A 21,029-nucleotide genomic window follows, 5' to 3' on the forward strand; every position below is an offset into this window, starting at 1 on the left:
TATCCTGCATCAAGGAGCTTCCAGAGTAAGGAACATCTTACTGTTTCTTTTTGGGGGTGACTGGGGTGGTGGAAGAACAGATAGTATATATGTTGGTGTTGATCAGGAAGGAAAAAAGACGCTTTATTTTTTCCCTGATAAAGCCATAGCAGGTAAAAGAAAAACATACACTCATTAATCCTTTAAAATAATTTTAAAAAAACACTTTAGAATAATAATTACTTTTTATTAGCCTGGACCTCAAAAGCTCAATTCCAACACAGGCTCACAAGTTGTGAGCTCCTTAAGGCCAAATGCCTTCTCCTAGGCTCTGTATCCTCAACAGGTGCCTCCCACCTGGCACTTAATGGGCATTAAATGAAGGCCGAATGACCAAAACAGAATCAAGGGACTACTTACCCCTAGCCTTTTCATGTGGACATTGTGGTTGAAATATCCAAGACTGTCATAATTTATTCTTATCACTCTTTAATTTCTTTCCATTCTTTATAGTTATCTATACTTTTAATCACTGTATTAGTTTCCTGCTATAACAAATTACAGGCATATCTGGAAATATTGCAGTCCCAGACCACTGCAATAAAGTGCGTATGACAATAAAGTGAGTCATAATCTTTTTGCTGGTGAAGGGTCTTGCCTTTAATGTGTAAAAAAAAAAAAAAAAAGCAACATCTGAGAAGCCCAGTAAAGTGAAGCCCAATAAAATGAGGTGTGCCTGGACAACAAACTTGGTGACTTAAAAAAAACTTAATTTTATTCTTTCACAGTTCTGGAGGCTGGAAGTATGAACTCAAGGCACTCACAGAGTTGGCCCCTTCCATGCCTCTCTGCTGGCTTCGAATGGTGTAGAGGCTGCTGGCAATTCCCAGTGTTTGTTGGCTTGTAGCCCTGTCACTACGATCGCTGGCTTCGCCTTTGCATCAGCTTCTCTGTATGTCGTCTGTCATGTTCTCTTCTTACAAGGTCACTGTCATTGGACTTGAAGCCCACCCTAATCAAGGATGATCTCCTCTCAAGATCCTTAACTTAATTACATCTGCAAAGACTTGTTTCAAATAGTGTCACATATGCTAGTGAGGATATAGAGAAAAGGGAGCCCTCGCGCACTGCTGGTGGGAATGCAGACTGGTGCAGCCACTGTGGAAACCAGGATGAAGGTTCCTCAAAAAATTGAAAGTGGAGCTGCCTTTTAACCCAGTGACCCCACTTCTGGGGATATATACTAAGAATCCCAAAACATCAATCAAAAAGAAATGTATACACAATGTCTGTAGATTATTTTACATTTTGAAAATGAAATGTATTTTAATAAACACTGCTTTTATAATTATTTAGAGTGTGTGTATATTTTTGGGACACTCTATATATGCAGCCCCATGTTCACAGCAGCGCAATTTACAATAGCTAAGATCTGGAAACAGCCCAAGTGTCCATCAACAGATGAGTGGCTAAAAAAGCTGTGGGACATTCACACCATGGAGTACTATGCGGCTGTAAAAAATAAGCTTTTATCCTTTGAGACAGCTTGGATGGACCTGGAGAGTATTCTGCTAATTGAAATAAGCCAGTCAGAGAAAGACAAGTATCACATGATCTCACTCATATGTGAAAGCCAATGAACAAAACAAACTGAGGAACAAAATAGAACCAGAGGACAGACTGACAGGGGCAGAGGGGAGAGGGAGGGGGGGCTGGAGGAAAGAAGGTTGAAGAGATTAGCCAAAGAACATACAGGCATAGCCCACAGACACCGGCAACGGTGTCGTGGTGGCCAGAGGGGCGTGGGAGGTGGTGGCTGGGTGGAGGTGGGTAAAGGCAGAGGGGGGTGGGCATCTGTAATAGTGTCAACAATAAATAAAACAAAAAAGAAATGTAATGAGGGAGGGAGAGGTTCCAGGTGGGCGTATCTTCAGGGGACACCAATCAACCTACTACAGTCATCTTGGCCTTTTCTGTTTTGTGCCGTCTCTCTCCCGAATTTAATGCATGAACTTTCCTATGCTCACGGTCTCTGGATCTAAGCAGATGTCTCCAGGATACACTAGCTCTTCATCATCAACCAGCAGCCGGGAACGTGGACTTTAATTTCGAATTTTTCAACCAATACCTGACAAGGTAATTTTAAATAAATTTAACTATTTTGAATATTATTTCTATGTTGGTTACACATATAGACATCAATTAGGCCTAGCTTAAGGGAAGGGAAAAAAATACTAGAAGTTATAGCAACGTCCCCTAAAGCTCAAGACATGATTACAGCCAGGCCGTAGGGAGAAATTAGATTACGGAATTAAAGTTTTAGCACTTTCTCAATTTTTGTCCTGATTTCTCTCTGAGATCTATGTAATTCTTTCCCGTTTTTAATTTTTATTTTTTTTACCGGATGGCTGTTTTTCCTTACAAAAGCTCTCAAATTCAATGTTCCTCCACCGCAGGACCCCTCCGCCGCCTCTCCCTGGCCGCCTCTCCCTGGCCCGGGCCCCCAGGACTTGGTTTGCGGGCGGAGGCGGGGCTGCGGCCCAGGAGAGCACCACGAGCCGCCTCCCCCCCGTCCTGCTCTGTCCCCGGCCACGAATGGCAACAGCAGGAAGCAGGACATCAGGCGACATTCTCCAGATCTTGACCGTCACCGACCAGCGAGGCACAAACCAAGAAACGTGCCCCAAACTGTCAACAGAATGAAACCCGCGCTCTTCGGCCTCCTGTGTGAGATCAAAGAGAAAATGTTCTGGGGGGACCCCCGACGGACGACCCCCAGAGTTTGTGTTTGATTTTGGAGCCTTTATTAGCTGGCCAGCGGCTACAGTTGCGGTGTCTCACCCATGTGAGAGCCGAATGGCAGCCCCGACCCTCAGTTCTTCTCCCTTTATGCTCAGTGACCACAAAGGCATTGCAGTAAAGGGGTTTCCAATAATTTGTCAGGCTGTCAGCTTTTGGTACAGGAAACAAGGGGGGACCTTTAGCAACACAAAAGGAACGATTTAAACACAATGTCTTACAGTGAGTAATGGGGTTATGTTGGCCGGAGCGTGACTGGTTTGTTCTTTCTGTGGGAACTCAGGGGAGCAGTGGTTATTGGGCTGGCTTGTGGGGCCTTGTCCTGTACAGTAGGGGTCTTGCTCTACCTTTACTGTTAGTTCCTTAGGTATATTCTTCTGGCCACGGTGGCCAGAACAAAAACAGGTCTCGGCATCAGGAGCGCAGGATCCCCAGCCAAGGAGGCTGGACAATACGATTTTGGCGCTTTCTCAATTTTTGTCTGGGGCTTCAGGTCCAGAGAAAGGCGGGAGATCCCGGCAGCAGCTGCAGGCTTGGCAGCCCCGGGAGGTTCTGCAGATGACTCTAAACACTCAGATTACAGAGCCACACTGACCCAGATCAGACCAGTCTATCTCACAGACCGCAGAGAGACCAACAGGCACTAATGAATTCACCGGCGTGAGGAACCTTCTCCCGGAGCAGAGGAGAACAAGCCCTGTTTCCCCACAGCGGTCGAAAGAAGGGTGGTCACCGTCCATCGAAACTTCAGTCCCATTCAGGGGCAGCTCAAATAGAGCCCTTGTGAAGCAGTTGTGATTTTAAGATCAAGATTCCTTGATGCCAGACGAAAAAGGCATAACTTCAGCAACAGGCCACAGAAATCCCGAATGAGTATTTTTACTCACACCTCAGTGAAGAAGCCAAAGAGGCGCTGGCCGGGAGGCGCAGCGTCACAGTGTCACAGCCCTGTGAGGAGCAGGCATCGTCGCCCCATCTCGTACATCAGGAAAGGAGGACATTAGATGACGTGACTTGACCAAGGTATCCAACTGGTTCCACAACTAACAAATCAGGTACGAGAAGAATGTCAGCAAGTTTCAGGAAGAAGCCAACTTCTAGCTGCAAAGGCACCCGTGGCCGCCGTGACCGCCGTGGCCGCCGTGGCCGCCGTGACAGCAATGACAGCCGTGGCCGCCGTGACAGCAATGACAGCCGTGACAGCAATGACAGCCGTGACAGCCGTGGCCGCCGTGACAGCAATGACAGCCGTGGCCGCCGTGACAGCAATGACAGCCGTGACAGCAATGACAGCCGTGGCCGCCGTGACAGCCGTGGCCGCCGTGACAGCAATGACAGCCGTGACAGCAATGACAGCCGTGACAGCCGTGGCCGCCGTGACAGCAATGACAGCCGTGGCAGCCGTGGCAGCCGTGGCAGCCGTGACAGACAGCCGCACTCACAGTGGCCGCAGCTGTGCAGAACCGCCAGACCAATTTGCCAAATTCTGTTTTTTTCTGGCTCTTTTCCTCCCAAATTCTGGGGACATGCTCCTGAACATGCAGAGGCTGAAGGGGGATTCTTACCAGAGGTCCCGAGTTAGAGCCAAGGCGCAGTCGCAGGTGGATACCCTCTGTCGTGTCACCGATCAGAGGCGAGGCCGCAGATGGCCGGGGAGGAAATCCACTGTACAGTCCACATAATTTCAATGCTAATGGGGGCTGGCAGGACACAGCCCCAGCGCCTGTGACTTCTCCAGAAGGCCCAGGGAGCGCACCCTGATGTCTCTAACTCATCTCTGCAGCACTTTCCCTGAGCCGACATCCTTGACAAGCGCAGAGAGCAATGGGAGGAAAAGCAAAGCGCTTTTGTAGCCGACTATCTAGGGCTTTCCTGTAAAACCCTGTCTTGTTAGAGAACTTGGTAATCTGTCTTTTAAGGAATCATAATCATTTGTATTTATACTTAAAAACACACAATGTTATAAAAGCACTTTAACCAATTAGGCCAAGATTTAACATTGTTGACAGTCCTGTGGCTATTTTATAATTTATTATCAATATTTTACATTAATGGTTTCACTCACAGTTGCCAATTACTTGTCCTTAAGGATACAAAAGTACAAAATATGCTAAACCTCAATCATTAAAGCAGATGCAAAGATTCACCTCACCTAAATGGAACTTGCATATTTCCATCGCAGAATTTGTCTTTCTTTCATATCCTTAATGGAAATGGAATAAAGGAGCTGTGTCGCCATCTCTGTTAAAAAAAATTAATGTTATAATTCCATCTACATGGACAGCTTCATTTCATTTCCCCCCACTACTTCTTGTCTCTTTCTCCTATTTCTGCTACACATTTTTTCTCTGCAATCTCTATTTTTGTCCCAATTCTAGATTCTTAATTAAGAAAATAAAAGTAACCCAGTTGGGCTACTTCCTGACTCAGCCAGCCTTGACCAGAGTTGGGGTCATATTACATAAAAAAATGGATTTTGAGGAACAGACCATATAGATTGGGGATAAAGGCAGTTACACTGAAGAGTTTGGAGTTTGGTAGATCTTCCAAAATGTGTACCACACTTCTAGTCTATAAAATGGTGTTTGTATTTCCTGCTCTGCTCACTTCACAAAGCTTTTTAAGGATCAGAGTAGACATTGCACTTACAAACACGTTGCAGATTGTATATTGTTACACACTTGAAGGGATTGCTTTAAAGTTTATAGTGCTTTATCTAGGTTCTGGACAAGTAGCAGACCTGACATTTTTAAAAATGGGCGATAGAAAATAACTCATCCAGTTGTGAAGTAAATGAGATTTCCTAAGAGTTTATAACCACGGCTTCCAAAGTTTTATGATTTCCCAATGGCAGAAAATTATAACTTCAGAAATATGGACAAAGTTGTGTAGGAGAGAGGAAGAAACTGGAGCTGTATTTTTAAGTGGGTAACGTTTGTAAAGTGGAGACAGCCTTTCAAAATTATCCAGACAAAATGGCAAGAGTACTAATATAATTTAAATTCTGATACACTTAGACATAGAATAAGCTGGACTTTATGTAATATTGATTTCTCAATTACTTATTATATGGTTATTTGTATTCTGACAGATCATGAAAAGCAGTGTAAACACCTGATAACAGAAGAAACAATCAGCCTTACAGTAAAACTAAAGACCTTTTTAAGTTTCTTGGGCATCTCTGATTCAGTGTTTATGTTGGAGAGAGAAGAGGGGGCAGAAGCAGGTATCATGTCTTTCAACAGGTGGATCAAACAGGTAAGATATGTTTTGTCAAGAAGGTTGTCAGTGGGATTACTGTACCCCTCTCTCATTTCCAGTGGGGCTGGAGCAGCAGCAATAACATCTATTTCCTCTGGCTTTGGTGCATGCCTGCACCAGGAAAAGCTAACAGTTCAGGATTGGGCACAGGGGAAAGACTAGAGCGAGCTCCTTGAGTCATTTTACTCTGGGCCTTAGGAAGACAGGTTCTTACACTTAAAATCATCTATCTGTCCTTCATTTTCCTATTTCATTAAGAAAAGAACAGTTTGTCAAACTCCTGCAGTAGACCTGATAAAAAAGCCCCGGAGGTCATCCTAAGATTTTAAATTAGACTGGCTGAACGACATTGTAGACAGGACATGTGAACCAGCCCAGGTCATCAAAGACACTGCATTTTATTTGGGGACAAGTATGCATTTCCCTACAGTGTCATCTGTGAAAAACATGCCTGTGTAACAATCTAAAAGAACATGATCTATTATAAATTTTTAATATGCCCTGTTAAGAATAGATAGCAAGACACAGCTGGTCAAAGAACTGGCATCCTGGATATCTTTCTATTATCACTATTAAAGAGGTATTTGAGTTAAGAGGCACATAAGCAGGTGCTCACTAAGTGATGAATTAATGAACACTTCACTGAACGTGTCCTTTTGAAATGTGACACTGAGATCCATCTGTGTTATTTTATAAAGCATCAACTGTTTCAGATTTATACTCTGTGAAAGTGGCAGTGTTTCCTGGAGGCAGAAATGTATAATTTTTTCTTGGCAGCTGAGAACACCACTATACTGCTTCTCTTTAGTTAGAGATGGAGAAGTTAGTGTTGGCCATGGAAGCAGACAGAAGGAAACAGGCAAAGGAAAGAAGACTAAAAATATAAAGAGATTTTTGAGTTAAGAGAAGAGGTTTAGAGGAATCCATGTCAAAATGCCTTAATATTCTTGGTAATGTAGAATACAAGGTCATTAGCTAAAAATGAAATGAACAGGGCTAAGTTGATTTGGAAAATTTACTGTGGTGAAAGTGAGGGAAGCCAAAAACAGTCTCATTTTCTCAATTTATTTGGGTCTGTACCCACATGGTATCTTCTCACAGAAGCCTTAAGAACCCAGTCCATTAATAATAATACTTTTTATTATTCACAATCACTTGTCCAAATTATATAATTAGATATTACATTATAAATGTATATATGTATATATATTATATATATATATAAATGTTCAATTACAATTAACATCTAATATTATTTTTATATTGGTTTCAGATGTATAACATAGCAGCCAGGCAATTATATAAATAACAAAGTAATACAGCTGGTTAATTGTAGTAGTACCCACCTGTGAAGCCATACAGTTCTAGACTTTTGTTTTGATTATTAATTCAATTTTGTTAGTAGTTATCAGTCTGTTCAGACTTTCTGTTTCTTATTCATTCAATGTTGGAAGATTGTATGTTTCTAGGAATTTACCCATTTCTTTCAGGTTGACCAGTTTGTTGCACATTTATTGGCATATAGTATTTTCTTATAATTTTTTGTATTTCTGTGGTGTCAATTGTCCCTCTCCTTCTTGGTTTTTCTGATTGCATTTATTTGGTTCCTCTCTTTTTTTCTTAATTAGTCTAGATAAACATTTATCAACTTTGTTTATCATTTCAAACAACCAGCTTTTGGTTTCCTTGATTTTTTGGTATTTTTATGATTCTATTTCATTTATTTTCGCTCTGATCTTTATTATTTATTTTCTTTTACTCCCTTTGGGTTTAGTGTTCTTTTTCTAGTTATTTTAGGTATGAAGTTAAATTATTTATTTGAAATTTTTCTTGTTTTATGAGGTAGGCTTGTATTGCTATGAATTTCCCTCTTAGGACTGCTTTTGATGTGTTCTGTACATTTTTGGTTGTGTTTTCATTTTCATTTGTCTCAAGGTATCTTGACTTCTTTCTTGATTTTATTGTCAATCCATTCATTGTTTAGTGGCATGTTATTTAGACTCTGTGTTTGTGTGTTTTTAATTTTTTTCTTCTTGTAATTGATTTCTAGTTTCATACCAGTGTGGTCAGAAATGATGCTTGATATGACTTCTATCTTATTAAACTTGCTGAGCCTTGTTTTGTGACCTAGTGTGGTCTATCCTAGAAAATATTCCATGTGTTTTTCAAAAAAATATATGTTCTGCTGCTTTTGGGTGAAATGTCCTAAAAATATCAATTAAATTCATCTGGTCTGGTGTGTTATTTAAGGCTACTATTTTGTTGTTGATTTTCTGTCTGGAAATTCTATTCATTGATGTGAATGGGATATTAAGGTCCCTTACAATGACTGTATTACTATTGATCACTCTATGTTTATCAATATTTGTTCTATATTTTTAGGTGCTCCTATGTTGGTGCATAAATGTTTACAAGGGTTATATCTTATTGTTGGATTGATCTCTTCATCATTATTTAATGTCCTTTTTTGTCTCTTATCATAGACTTTGTTGAAAAGTCTATTTTATCTTATATAAGAATTTTTAACAAGCTCTTTTTGTTCCAATTTGCCTGGAATATCTTTTTTCCATCCCTTTACTTTCTGTCTGTGTGTGTCTTTAACCTGAAGGGGGTCTCTGGTAAATATCGTATGTATAGGCCTTGTTTTCTCATCCATTCAGCTACACTATGTCTTTTGATTGAAAAGTTTAATCCATTTACAATTAAAGTGATTATTGATAGGTGCATAGTAATTGACATTTTATTATTCATATTTTTGTTCCTTTCTTTTTCTTCTTAAAGAAGTCCCTCTAACATATTTTTGTAATATTTGTATAGTGGTGATAAACTCATTTAGCTTTTTCTTGTCTGGGAATTTATTTATCTTTCCTTCAATTTTAAATGATAGCCTTGCTAGGTAGAGTAGTCTTGGTTGTATGTTCTTGGTTTTCATCACTTTCTGTTGAGAAATCAGCTGATAGTTTTATGGGAGCTTCCTTTTAGGTAACTAATCGTTTTTCTCTTGCTACTTTTAATATTTCCTCTTTTTCTTTAACCTTTTGTATTTTAATTTTGACGTGTCTTGGTGTGGGCCTCTTTGGGCTCATCCCTTTTATTTATTTTTATTGATTGATTGATTGATTTTAGAGAGAGAAAGGGAGAGCGTGCAGCAGATTAGATGAAGAATAGATGAAGCAGATAATTGAAATAGTGATTTGTAAAACTAGGTAGCAGAAAACACCAAATTGAAACAACAACAACAACAAATTCTTTTAAATAAGATAGTTTAAGCTTCCTCTGGGACAACATCAAGCATAAAAATATTCACATCATAGGAGTACAGAATGATGAGAGAGAACAAGGGATTGAAAACCAATTTGAAGAAATAATGACTGAAAAATTCCCTAACCTAGTGAAGGAAATAGACATACATTAAAAAAAAACCAAATCCATAGCCCAGCCGGGTGTGGCTCAGCAGTTGAGCATCGACCTAGGATCCTGGAGATCGGGGTTTGATTCCTGGTCAGGGCACATGCCCGGGTTGTGGGCTCAATCCCCAGTCAGGGGTGTGCAGGAGGCAGCCGATCAATGACTCTCTCATCATTGATGTTTCTATCTCTCTCCCTCTCCTTTCCTCTCTCTGAAATCAATAAAGATATATTTAAAAACAAAACAAAACAACCACAGAGAGTTCTAAAGGGGATGAACAGACCTGGATAGCTAGCTCAAGTTTGTGGGTTAGATCTCCTGTCAGGGCACATATGAGAAACAACCAATGAATACACAAATAAGTGGAACAACAAAGCGATTTCCCTCTCCACACACACACACACACACCATGGGAGAGGGATTCACACCAGCAGGGTCTGGTGCCTGCCGAGAATACACTTTTAGTGTGCCACTTGTGGAGCTAATTAGGTGGTATTCTGCTGTGGTGTGAAACCAGCCATTGATATGTTGGTGCTGGGGTCTCTTGGGAGGATCTGGTGCAGGACAATATTCAATGCTGCCTGTGATGGGCCCAGGGCTACCTGTTAGGAACTACGAAGTGGATCATGGTTGCTAACTGCCTATGTTGCGCCTGGATGCATGTGAGAGAGGCCTTGCTGTGAACCTAAGCCATCTGCCACTCATATTGTGCCTGGGGAGGTTCAGGAAAAGGCGCACACAGAACCCACAGGATAAGTATTCCTTGAGTACTGGGCTCAGGTGACAAGGAAGACTGAGCACCTCAGCCCACGGGACACCTACTACATAGGTTGACTGCTGTCTGCCTGTAAGGTTCAGCTGCTGAAAAGATTCTCAAGTGGTACACGAGCTGTGTGTTGCAGGGTCTCAGGGAGTCACCGGGGCAGAATGAGTGGTGTTTACCAGGTTAATGCCGATTCAGATTTGGTGTCAGTATTGAGTATGAGGCCATTCAGCCAAATTCTCAGGGTGCACCATGGTTAGCCACCACCTGCCTGGCACCTGAGCACCTTTTTGGTGGGGCAGGGTCTCAGGGAGTTGTAAGGGTGGAGCTAGTGGAGTTCACCAGGCTAATTCAAATTCAGATCTGGTCATGTTGAGGAGGGCTCAAGTTCTAGAATCAGCCATTTATCTAAGGATTTTTAGTTCCTTTTATTAGAGAATGGTATTAGAAACCAAGATCTGGGCTTCTGTAGTCCATTACCACATAGATCATCCTGGCCTTTTCCTCTTGCTTGTCTGTAATTTCCCACCCTAATGATGAAAAACCTGGTTTCCGCCATCTGCCATCCATTTTCAATTGTTCAGTTCCAGTATACTTTTACAGCACTCTAAGAATTTTTCGTCTGATCCCCTGTGGGAAACAATTATAAAAATGAGAAGACTGCTAATATGTAATCCCTCTTGTCATTAGTCTTACAGAGTCCATGTATTTATTTCCCAAGTTACTTAGGTCAACACCTTTCCTTACTCCCTTAAGTGAGGTTGTTGTGTACAATTGTGATACAGTTAACTTCTTTTGCCTCAGCAAGCATTTCATCTTAATCTCCTAAATTATTTTTCTTTTATTTTCATACATTAAGATTTACTCTACTGCAGAGTTCTACAAATGCATAGTGTCATGTGTCCACCATTATGGTATCACACGGAATAGTTTCACTGCCCTAAAACCTTTCCTGTGCTTCATCTATTCAACCTTTCCTTCTCAAACCCCTGGCAACCACTGATCTATTTACAGTCTATACAGTTTTGCCTTTTCCAGGATGTCATATAAATGGAACCATACAGTATAGAGCCATTTCAGACTGGGTTCTATCATTTAGCAATATACATAGCAATAACTGTTTTCTATTCATTGCATTTGATTTTTGTTTCTTTATTTCCCTTTTTTTGGTGTATTCTATTATTTCAATTGAGCATTTTACATTAGCCAATTTTGTCTCTTTGTGGCAGGGTAGAAAGAAGCTAGGGTAATTCCTGGGCGAGTGGAATGGGGAAACTGAGACAAGAAAATTAAACAATGTCAGTTTGGGCAGCTTGCAGCCAGCTTGTGAATCACAAGACCTTACCTTCCCTAACCACGGACACTTGAGAACAAATGGTTTATACCTCTCCTCCCTAACTAGAAAATACACAGCTTAAATCACCCTGGCCTGGGAAAATAGAGAACAAAGACCTAATTAATGCCACTTGTGCCAGCTAAACCCAAGGACAGGTGAAGCTGGGGAACAAATAACAAAAACCCCATTAAAGCCAGACAGACCTAAAATAAAAGTAAAACAGTACAACACCTCAAAACACTTATGCAAAACTCCCCTATACTCTCATTTTGATACATCAGCATAGTTAAATGCATCTGGAAAGCTGATGAATATTCTACTGAACCCTCAGGACGAAGACTCATTGGACTCGCTCTAGAGCATGCCCAGGCCCCTTACGGGGCAGGAACTTTTTACTGCAGCCAGAGGAGCCGTGGGCAGCGGCAGCTCAACCCGGCTCACCCCCGATCCCGTCTCCAAGGTCCCCCTTTTCTCTGACTCTCCAGTGAGCTAAAGCAGCCCTGCCTTGGCTCACTTCTTTTCTGTAACATTTCTAGAGCGCCAAAGCGGAGCACTGCCTAGGCTCTCCCCTGTTGTTTCCTCTATCCTAATTTCTTCCTTTGTTTCTCTGTCCCTAGCATTAATAAATACACTCTCAAACCTATCTGGACTACTGTTGTGAAATCTTTTCTACACAAAATCAAGGACCCACACACTACAGGCCAGCCGGAGTCAAACCTGCCACTGTGGCCCCTGTCTGCTAACATCTTCTCTTAACATACCAATTTTTCTTCTTAAAAATTTTTTATACCCTGAGGTTTGTAACATACCTTTTAAACAGAACTAAGGCCACTTTTCAGTAACACTGCATTGTTCACATGTAGCGCAAACATCAAGAGCATTTCCAATTCCTCCCTCTGTCCCTTGCAACATTGCTGTCATTCATTTCACTAGCCAAGTACTTTGCTACTATTTTGCTTTAAGTAGTTATCTGTTGGATCAATTAAGAATAAAAAATAAAATATTTTATTTTAGGTATATGTAGCTATTCTCCACTCTCTTTATATTGAATTTTTCCTTTATGTTGACATACAATTTTTCTTCTTTATGAAGAACTTCTTTTAACATTTCTTAAAAGGCAGGGTCTTTGGCAATGAGTTCCATCAGTTTTTGTTTGTCTCAGAAAATATTTCTCTTTCACTTTTGAGGAATACTTTTGCTCTATATAGATTTTTAGGTGAATGCATTTTTTGAACACTTCAAATATTTCACTCCACTTTTTTCTGTCTTGTGTCAACGTAAGAAACATTCAAACCTGTGAAGAATTTTTGTGAGTTTATTTGAGCCAAACTGTCGACAATTGCCAGGAAGCAAAATCTCAACAGATTGAGATAATTCTCTGGAGAATGGCAGTTTTGCACCTTGTTTTATATATCACAATCTAAGGGGGAGAGGTAAGTGGGTTACATGAAATCCACTGATGATAGATTAGGGAGGAGGGAGAAAGCAAAGGGGGAAACCTCTGGGATTGGATAAAAATTAAAATGATACACACACACTTCTTTTACTTAGATGGATGCAGGATAGTTAACAGTCAACAATTAATTCAATAACAATGAAGGGATCTGTGGTCTCTGCAGAGCAGTGCCTGTGTTTTGAGGGATCCAGAAAAAGGAAAATTACTTTGACATTCCAATGATATGTTATCGTAGATGCAAAAAGACAAGAGACAGGCTCAGTTAAGGTAAAGATTGACCTTTGTCAGGGAAGATACCAGCCTAGGACATGATTAACCACCAAAAACTGCTTTTAGTTAAAAAATTTTAATTTCAGACCATCCTTTGTGGTTATTTTAGGTCTCTGGCTTTGCAAGACCACCTGTACGGTGGCCTTCCCTGAGCGTCAGGTTAGCAGGTGACCCCTCTTCGTCCACACTTGCATGGTTTCAACAAGAAAGCTCCAGGACCTCTTAGCCTTCTTCCTTTACAGGCGAGGTGCTTACTTTCCCTCTGGATTTCTTTAAGATTTTTTCTTTGCCCTTGCTTTTCTGCAGTCAGAATATAACATGCCTGAGTGTTTTATTTTTGTTGTTTTTGTGTGGGGTGTTATTTATCATGCTTGGTGTTCTCTAAGATTCCTGGATCTGTGGTCTGATGCCCATCACTAGTTTTATAAAGTCTTCAGTCAACATTAGTTCAAATATATCTTCTGCTCTATGTTTGTCTTTCTTTTCTTTCTGTTATATTCCAATTACACATATGCTATGTCTTTTGTGTTTTGTATCTTTCTCAGTTGTGTGTGTGTTTTTTAAATGTCTTTTCTTTATATGTTCTGCTTGTGTTTCAGTTTGGGAAGTTTTTCTATTCACAGATTTCCAAGCCCCCAAATTCCTTCTTTGGTGGTAAGTTTAATGATATTAGCACATGGAAGGTATTCTTCATTTTTGTTATTTTTTTATTTGTAGCACTTATTTTTTATTCTTTCTTAGAATTTCTCTCTGCTTACATTACCCATCTGTGTTTGTATGTTGTCTACTTTTTGCTTTACAGCCCCTAACATGTATTTTAAATCCTCACAGTTATTTAAAATTCTCTGACTGATAATTCTAACACCTCTGACCTGCGTGAATCTGGTTCTGATGCTTGGTTTCTCTTTTCAGATTGTGTTTTCCTTTCCTTTCAGCTTGACCTGGATTTTTTTGTTGTTGTTGTTAAAAGCCAGACGTGTCGTATAGAATAATAGGAAGTGATATAGATAGGCCTTTAATATTGTAATGTGAGGATTAATGTTAATCTGGCAAGAGACTTCGAATTCCTCTAATGTCCTTGTTTTTGTTTCTCCTCATAGAGCCTGTGTCTTCCAGGCCTCTCGGCTCTAATCTTCTGATATTACACTGCAGCCTTGTTGGTAGAGTGGTAAAGTGTGGGGGGAGAGGGAACTCAAGTATCTTCCTATTAAATCTCAGTCTTTTAGTGGGCCCGTGCCTCAGGGCCATGACCTTCACCTGTGTTTCTCCGGTAGCAGAGTTATTTTCCCCAGGTTCCCACACCCTTGCCTGCCTGCAGAATTCACTACCTACTTCACTCATGTCCTGACCTCTGTTCACTCTTTTTTCCTCCCTTAGTTGAGACAGGAAGGCTGGAGGTGATTGGAGAGGAGAAATTTCCTTCTCCAAAATGAGAGAAAACTCTGACAAAGCAGTTCTCCTGAAATGTAGGTCTTTGTCATGGAGAAGAATCTGAGTATATTTCACAAAGACTACTCTTCCCTTCCCCCTGCGGAGCCATGAGGGCATCATTCTTGAATCATCACTATGAGAATCTGGTCAAGTTCATGGAGGTAAGACCCATGAAAATGTGGGGCTTTCCTAAGACTGAAAACCCCAAAAGTTGCTCACTCTGAAGTCAGTCCAGATTCAGACTCCAGCAATTTATTAAAATTACTATTTAAATATCCCAATCTATGGCTTTAGTGGCTCTTGCTCCAGGTAAGTGGATCTCAGCTGTATCTCTCTGGATGAACTGATCTCTTCAGATATTCCGGCGGCAGTTGGACCTGCAACCTCAGTTCTCTGGTGGTCCAAGACGAGTTGTTGACTGTAAGTTCATCCAGCTTTTTCTTGCTGTAAGGATGGCATGGCAACTTCTAAGTTTCCTTTTCTCTGATTAAATCTTCAAGAAATTTGTACAAAGTGAACACTAACTGCAGCATCCATTCATTCTTAGTTTGATTAGAAATAAGATATTTGCCTGAAATTTCCCAGTAAAAGAAAGCCTAGAGTTTGAATTGTTCTGTGCTATAAGTATACTAAATTACAAAGTTACAAAGCAAGAGAAATGAGCCAGAAAAAATGTTAATATTCTCTCCTGCATTCCCTTCATCCTATCTCATATTTTACTTCTATGCTAAAGGATTTTTCTCTCCCCACACTTTCCTGAACTGGGCTGGTGGCTAATGATTCACTCACAAGGCCTCGTGAAATTGAGAGAAAATTTAAGTGACTCAACCAAGAATACAGGGCTAATAAGTGCGAGTCAGGGCTTGAATTCCGTCTACTGACTTCAAGACTTCTTCTCATGTCGCAGCTGCCGTGTGTGACAGGAAAAATAGGCTTCAGCCAAAGTCTACTATGGGATCCCAGTATTCACAAAAAGAGAAGTAGATTTGGCTAAGTAAATAATATTTCCTCAATAGGGTTGGGGAAAATAAAGAGATAAAGAATATTTCTGAGTTTTTTACCAAATTTGTAGCTTGAGCTGCTGGAGGTTTTCTTCCAAACAAGAGAGTTATGGACCATGATGGAGAACTCAACTCTATTACATGGCCTCACCCTCTACTGCTAATATGGTGTAATATGCGATTGAGGAGAAGTGAACCGCGTGACTGGCCAAGTGAACTGCGTGAACTTGTTTTCTCTTATTTATAACTCAAAACACTAATTAGAACTAAATCTTTCTTATCTCTATGCTTTTATTACCTGTTTGAAGTTCTCATTCAGCACTCATCAGTCTGCGAGATCTATATTTTATATAGATATGAGTTGCTTAATGATGGGGATACAGTCTGGAAAACATGTCTTTAGGTTATTTTATAGTTGTGCAAACATCACAGAGTGCACTTACACTAACCTAGATGGTGTGGCCTAATAATCATCTAGGCCGTATAACAGCCTATTGCTCCTAGGCCACAAACCTTTACAGCCTGTTACTATACAAAACAACATGAGAAACACCAGAGAAAATGATGCAGTCCAGAGACGCTGTAAGTGCAAGATGTATGAGGCTGCTGCCAGTGTGACACAGCACACTGTTCTACAGCAAAGTTCTGAGAAAATCCTCACCTCAGGATATGTTTCTACTGGTTTTTAGAGAGAGAGGAAGAGGGAGATAGAGATAGATAGATGATAGAGAGATAGTTGATAGATAGAGATGATAGATAGATGATGATAGATAGATAGATGATAGATGATAGATAGATAGATAGATAGATAGATAGATAGATAGATAGATAGACAGATAGATGATGATAGATGATAGATAGATGATAGATAGATGATGATAGATGATAGATAGATATAGATAGATGATGATAGATGATAGAGATAGATAGATAGATAGATAGATAGATAGATAGATAGATAGATAGATAGATAGATGATAGATAGATAGATAGATAGATAGATGATAGATATAGATAGATAGATAGATAGATAGATAGATAGATAGATAGATAGATAGATAGATGATAGATTAGATAGATAGATAGATAGATAGATAGATAGATAGATAGATAGATAGATAGATGATAGATAGATGATAGATGATAGATAGATAGATGATAGATGATAGATGATAGATAGATAGATAGATGATAGATAGATGATGATAGATGATAGATAGATAGATGATATAGATAGATAGATGATAGATGATAGATAGATAGATGATAGATAGATAGATAGATGATATAGATAGATAGATGATAGATGATGATAGATGATAGATAGATGATTAGATAGATAGATGATAGATGATAGATGATAGATAGATAGATAGATAGATGATAGATAGATGATGATAGATGATAGATAGATAGATGATATAGATAGATAGATAGATGATAGATGATAGATAGATAGATAGGTGATAGATAGATAGATGATAGATAGATAGATAGATGATAGATAGATAGATAGATAGATAGATAGATAGATAGATAGATAGATAGATAGAGATAGATAGATACATCAAATGGTTGTCTCAGGGATCGAACCTGCAACCTGGGCATGCACCCTGACCGGGAATTGAACCTGCGACCTTTAGATGCCCAGGATGGTGTCCAACCAACTGAGCCACAGTGGCCAGGGAAAACCTCTTTTTTTTTTTCATAAGTAAAGAGTACACTCTAAAATAACAATAAAAAGTATAGTATAATCCAGTACCATAGTCATTTATTGTTATTACCAAGTATTATGTGCTGTACATAATAGTATGTGCCATACTTTCATACACCTGGGTAAGTATATTTACATCAGCATCACCACAAACGCATAAACACACGGTAATGGACGGCACTGCACCCTTAAGACAGCTCTGATGCCACTAGTCAATAGGAATTTTTCAGTTCCATTATAATTTTATGAGACCACAGTCATATATGCAGTTTGCTATTGACTGAAATATCATTTGTGTGGTGCAAGACTGTACACACATTCATATACATGACTGTATGTGTGTGTACATATAGAAATATAATCTGTCCATTTGTCTAGAGGCCAGGAATTTAGCATAATTCATCACTGTAATCTTAAAACACTTAGCAGCAGACTTAACCCCTTTAAGAAAGGATCAGATATGCTTGTGGACCTCTTAATGCCTTTCTCTGATTTGCCTTCATATGGTAGAAGGTGGATCTTCATGTTCCATAAATCTTAGCTGGTTCTATATGACTAGGACTTCACAGCTTGGGCTGCTATGGAGAAACTCTTCCTCTGGAATATCTAGTGGTTAGAGTGAGGCTCCCAGGTGGCCCTTTCATACAGGACACAAATTCTTTTTAGAAATAGGCTTCAGGATGAGGTTTTGTTTTCTTTTGGAAGCCTGAGGCCCTGGGGAATTTGAATTTTGCTCAATTTGATTACTCCAGCATATCACCATCACTGTCCCGACTGTGAGTTGTGCTTGAGTGATGATATACTCTGGGTAAACACAAAGTGCTAGTCAAGTTGTGCAGGTTTAATAATACCTTCACCCTTTTTCTATCTTATCTGTATTTTCTGTACAATGGAGAGCCTTACCCCTGCCTCCCTCCTGGGACTGTTCTGAGAACCTAGTGAGACAACGTTATCAGTGGAAGTGGGGTTCTTAGGGGTACCGCTGGGATAATCAAGTTGTTGAGACTTATTTTCAGGACACAGCGATATAGATGACTTTCATAGGAGGCCTGTATTGTGTGTAATAGCAATCAGGTAAGTAAGGGCCTAGGCATATATTCTATGAAAACAGAACACGAAACACAAAGCATGCAGCAAATCATAAACCAGTTGAGAAGATTTTCAGATGCAAGGCTTCTGCTGGAATGAAATCACACAGTGACAAGCTGGACAACTGTCTGCAGTTAAAGTATCTCTGGTGATGCCATCAGGTGCCGAGGCCTGTTTGGCACACACAGACACAGCCTAAAAACAAAACTTGAAGGCAGCTAACTGCATGGGGTCCGATATCTACAACTGAGCCTTGTGGTTTCCATTGAAACACAATTTTTCTCCCTACTTTACCCTTATTTTCAAAGAGGCTGCATTAAGTTTAGTTTTGGTCAGATTATTTGCACAAACACAATAAGAAATAAGAATAGCAATGGGTCAAATAGATCACAGGGGCTTTTTCAGATCTGCTTTGCTGGAATTTTTATAAGGACTCCTTAGCTTGACCTTTAGTGGGCAGTCAGTCACTCAGGGTGGAGAAGCCAACCCACAGCTGCCATCAGGCTTTGCCCATAATACCTGTTGTTTTGGGTCAAGTCCTCAAGTCCTTGAGGCCCCCAAAAGTGTCATGAGGTTTCTTTTTGCCATCTTTCAGAAAAGCAACCTTTGTTCCCTCCCTGGAAAGATGGTCATGAACCATGTGACCAACCAAGGTATCAGGCCATTTTTGCAAGTGGCTTTCATTGGCTTGGATTCATTTCAAGAGTCCATCCCAATTCCTTAAAACTTTCTGGTAACATCTAGAGTCCAGGCATGTCTCTCCTAGGCGTGGCATTCCAGTCAGAGTCTTGGTTAATAAAACCGCATAGTTTGTAACTGGTCTTATTGGATTTATGCAAAGAAATGTATTGCCATGATTTACTCACTGAGAATTGCCAGAGTCTGGAGGGATCAGATAGGGAGAAAAAACTAAAAGTAGGTAATTAGCATTCCCTAGGTTGGCAAACACATTTCATAACTTTTAGAAACAGGCTTCTTTACTGGCAAACACACTGACACTTTAAAGGACATACTTCCATGGGGACAGGTCTACAGCAAAATGTCCTGATTTAGTAACTCGCAGCTGAGCTTAACTAAACTGACGGGCTTAGATCGATTAGGCTCAGATAAGACCTATTTCTCAGGATCTGCATTCCAACAGATGGCTCACCTAAGATTTCTTCGAGACTAGGTATTAGCATTTTAGAGGCAGAGAGTCCTTTCTTTGACAAACCCAGAATAAAATTCCCTGCCAAAGTAAGTACTCGAGGAACAGAGACTGTATTAGCATTTATCTCGGAGAGTAAAACCTAAAATAAACAACATTTTTGTTCCCTTTTATTTCTTAAAAGAGGGAGATTCGATTGCTGAGGGAGGCATGAAGGTCTCCTCTGCTCCCTGGCTTCCTGCCACCGGGTCATGATGTCCCACCACTGTCCAAGTAAGCCGACTGGGGGATTGCATTCGCCCACACCCGACGGAGACCCTTCCTGAAGCAGCGATGCAATTCTGCCTGGTGTGGAGCTTTACCCGCAGCCAGTATTGATTAGGCACTGCTCGTAGGTTTATTTAATTCCACACAGGTGGTTCTGATGGCCTCTCACCCTCCTGGAGGCGTTTACCCTTTACTGTCTTGGGTCAAAAAAGCCCGGCTTTTTTTAAACTTACCTCTAATAGTTGGGCTAGCAACCTGTCACTGCTATATTTCCAAGAGCCTGGGTCGCTTAAGAGGCGTGGCAGTGAGACAGCTTCCCCTAAGAGGGGGCTGAGCATTCCCTGCTAACTTGGCTGGCCAGAGATTTAGTACCCTGGGCCCTGGGTTTAAACTGTTTCCAGTCCGTTTCCAAGGTTAGGCAACAAAAACCTTTCATTTCTCTGAGCACCTGTGCAGTTGAGGCTTTTCTGTGTTCACTATCCCTGTGGAAGAAGCACTAATGACCAGCAGCAGCCTTTGCATGAATTAAAATCGAGCAGTTATTGCCCGGCGGGCGTGGCTCGGCGGTTGAGCACCGACCTGGGATCCAGGCGATGGGGGTTCAAGTCCCGTGGGGCACCTGCCCGGTTGCGGGCTCGATCCCAGCGGGGGGCGTGCAGGGGGCGGCCGATCAGTGACTCTCTCCTCATTGATGTTCCTCTCGCTCCCTCTGAAATCAGTAAAAATATTAAAAAATATATATATATATGGAAGTTTTGTTTTGTAACAAGCAGGAGAGGAGTTCCGTCCCTTTACCTGGTTCAGCGTCGGTCCCACGCGGTGCGGCGCCCGGGCGGGGCTTCCATCCTCCGGCGAACTCGCTGCGGAGCAGAAGCCTCCGGCCGGCCCGCAACGCCGCGTCCCGCCGCGCGGCCACCAGCGGACGGGGCGCGGCCACCCGCGGACGGGGCGCGGCCACCCGCGGACGGGGCGCTGCGGGCCCGGGCATCGCGGGGCCGGGGCGGGGTCCCTGCGCAGCTCCCCGGGCCGGGAAAGTTAGTCTCCGACGGACCTGCCCCCCGCCCCCAGCCGGCAGGCCGGAGAGCGCGTGGGCCGGGAGCTCGCAGGC

The 21,029-nt window shown here is 41.3% G+C and overlaps 1 long non-coding RNA gene across 1 annotated transcript; it reads right to left on the minus strand.

Annotated features, from left to right (window-relative positions):
* Positions 1 to 214: 214 nt before the first annotated feature.
* Positions 215 to 20,881, minus strand: LOC308549195. Its single transcript, XR_013997726.1, has 4 exons — positions 20,717 to 20,881; positions 20,501 to 20,630; positions 4,931 to 5,019; positions 215 to 2,107 (listed from the first exon to the last, which is right to left on the minus strand). It is a non-coding gene; the product is annotated as an uncharacterized lncRNA (long non-coding RNA).
* Positions 20,882 to 21,029: the final 148 nt, after the last annotated feature.

Source organism: Miniopterus schreibersii (genome assembly GCF_964146895.1).
Source record: "Miniopterus schreibersii genome assembly, chromosome: 19".
NCBI lineage: Eukaryota > Metazoa > Chordata > Mammalia > Chiroptera > Miniopteridae > Miniopterus > Miniopterus schreibersii.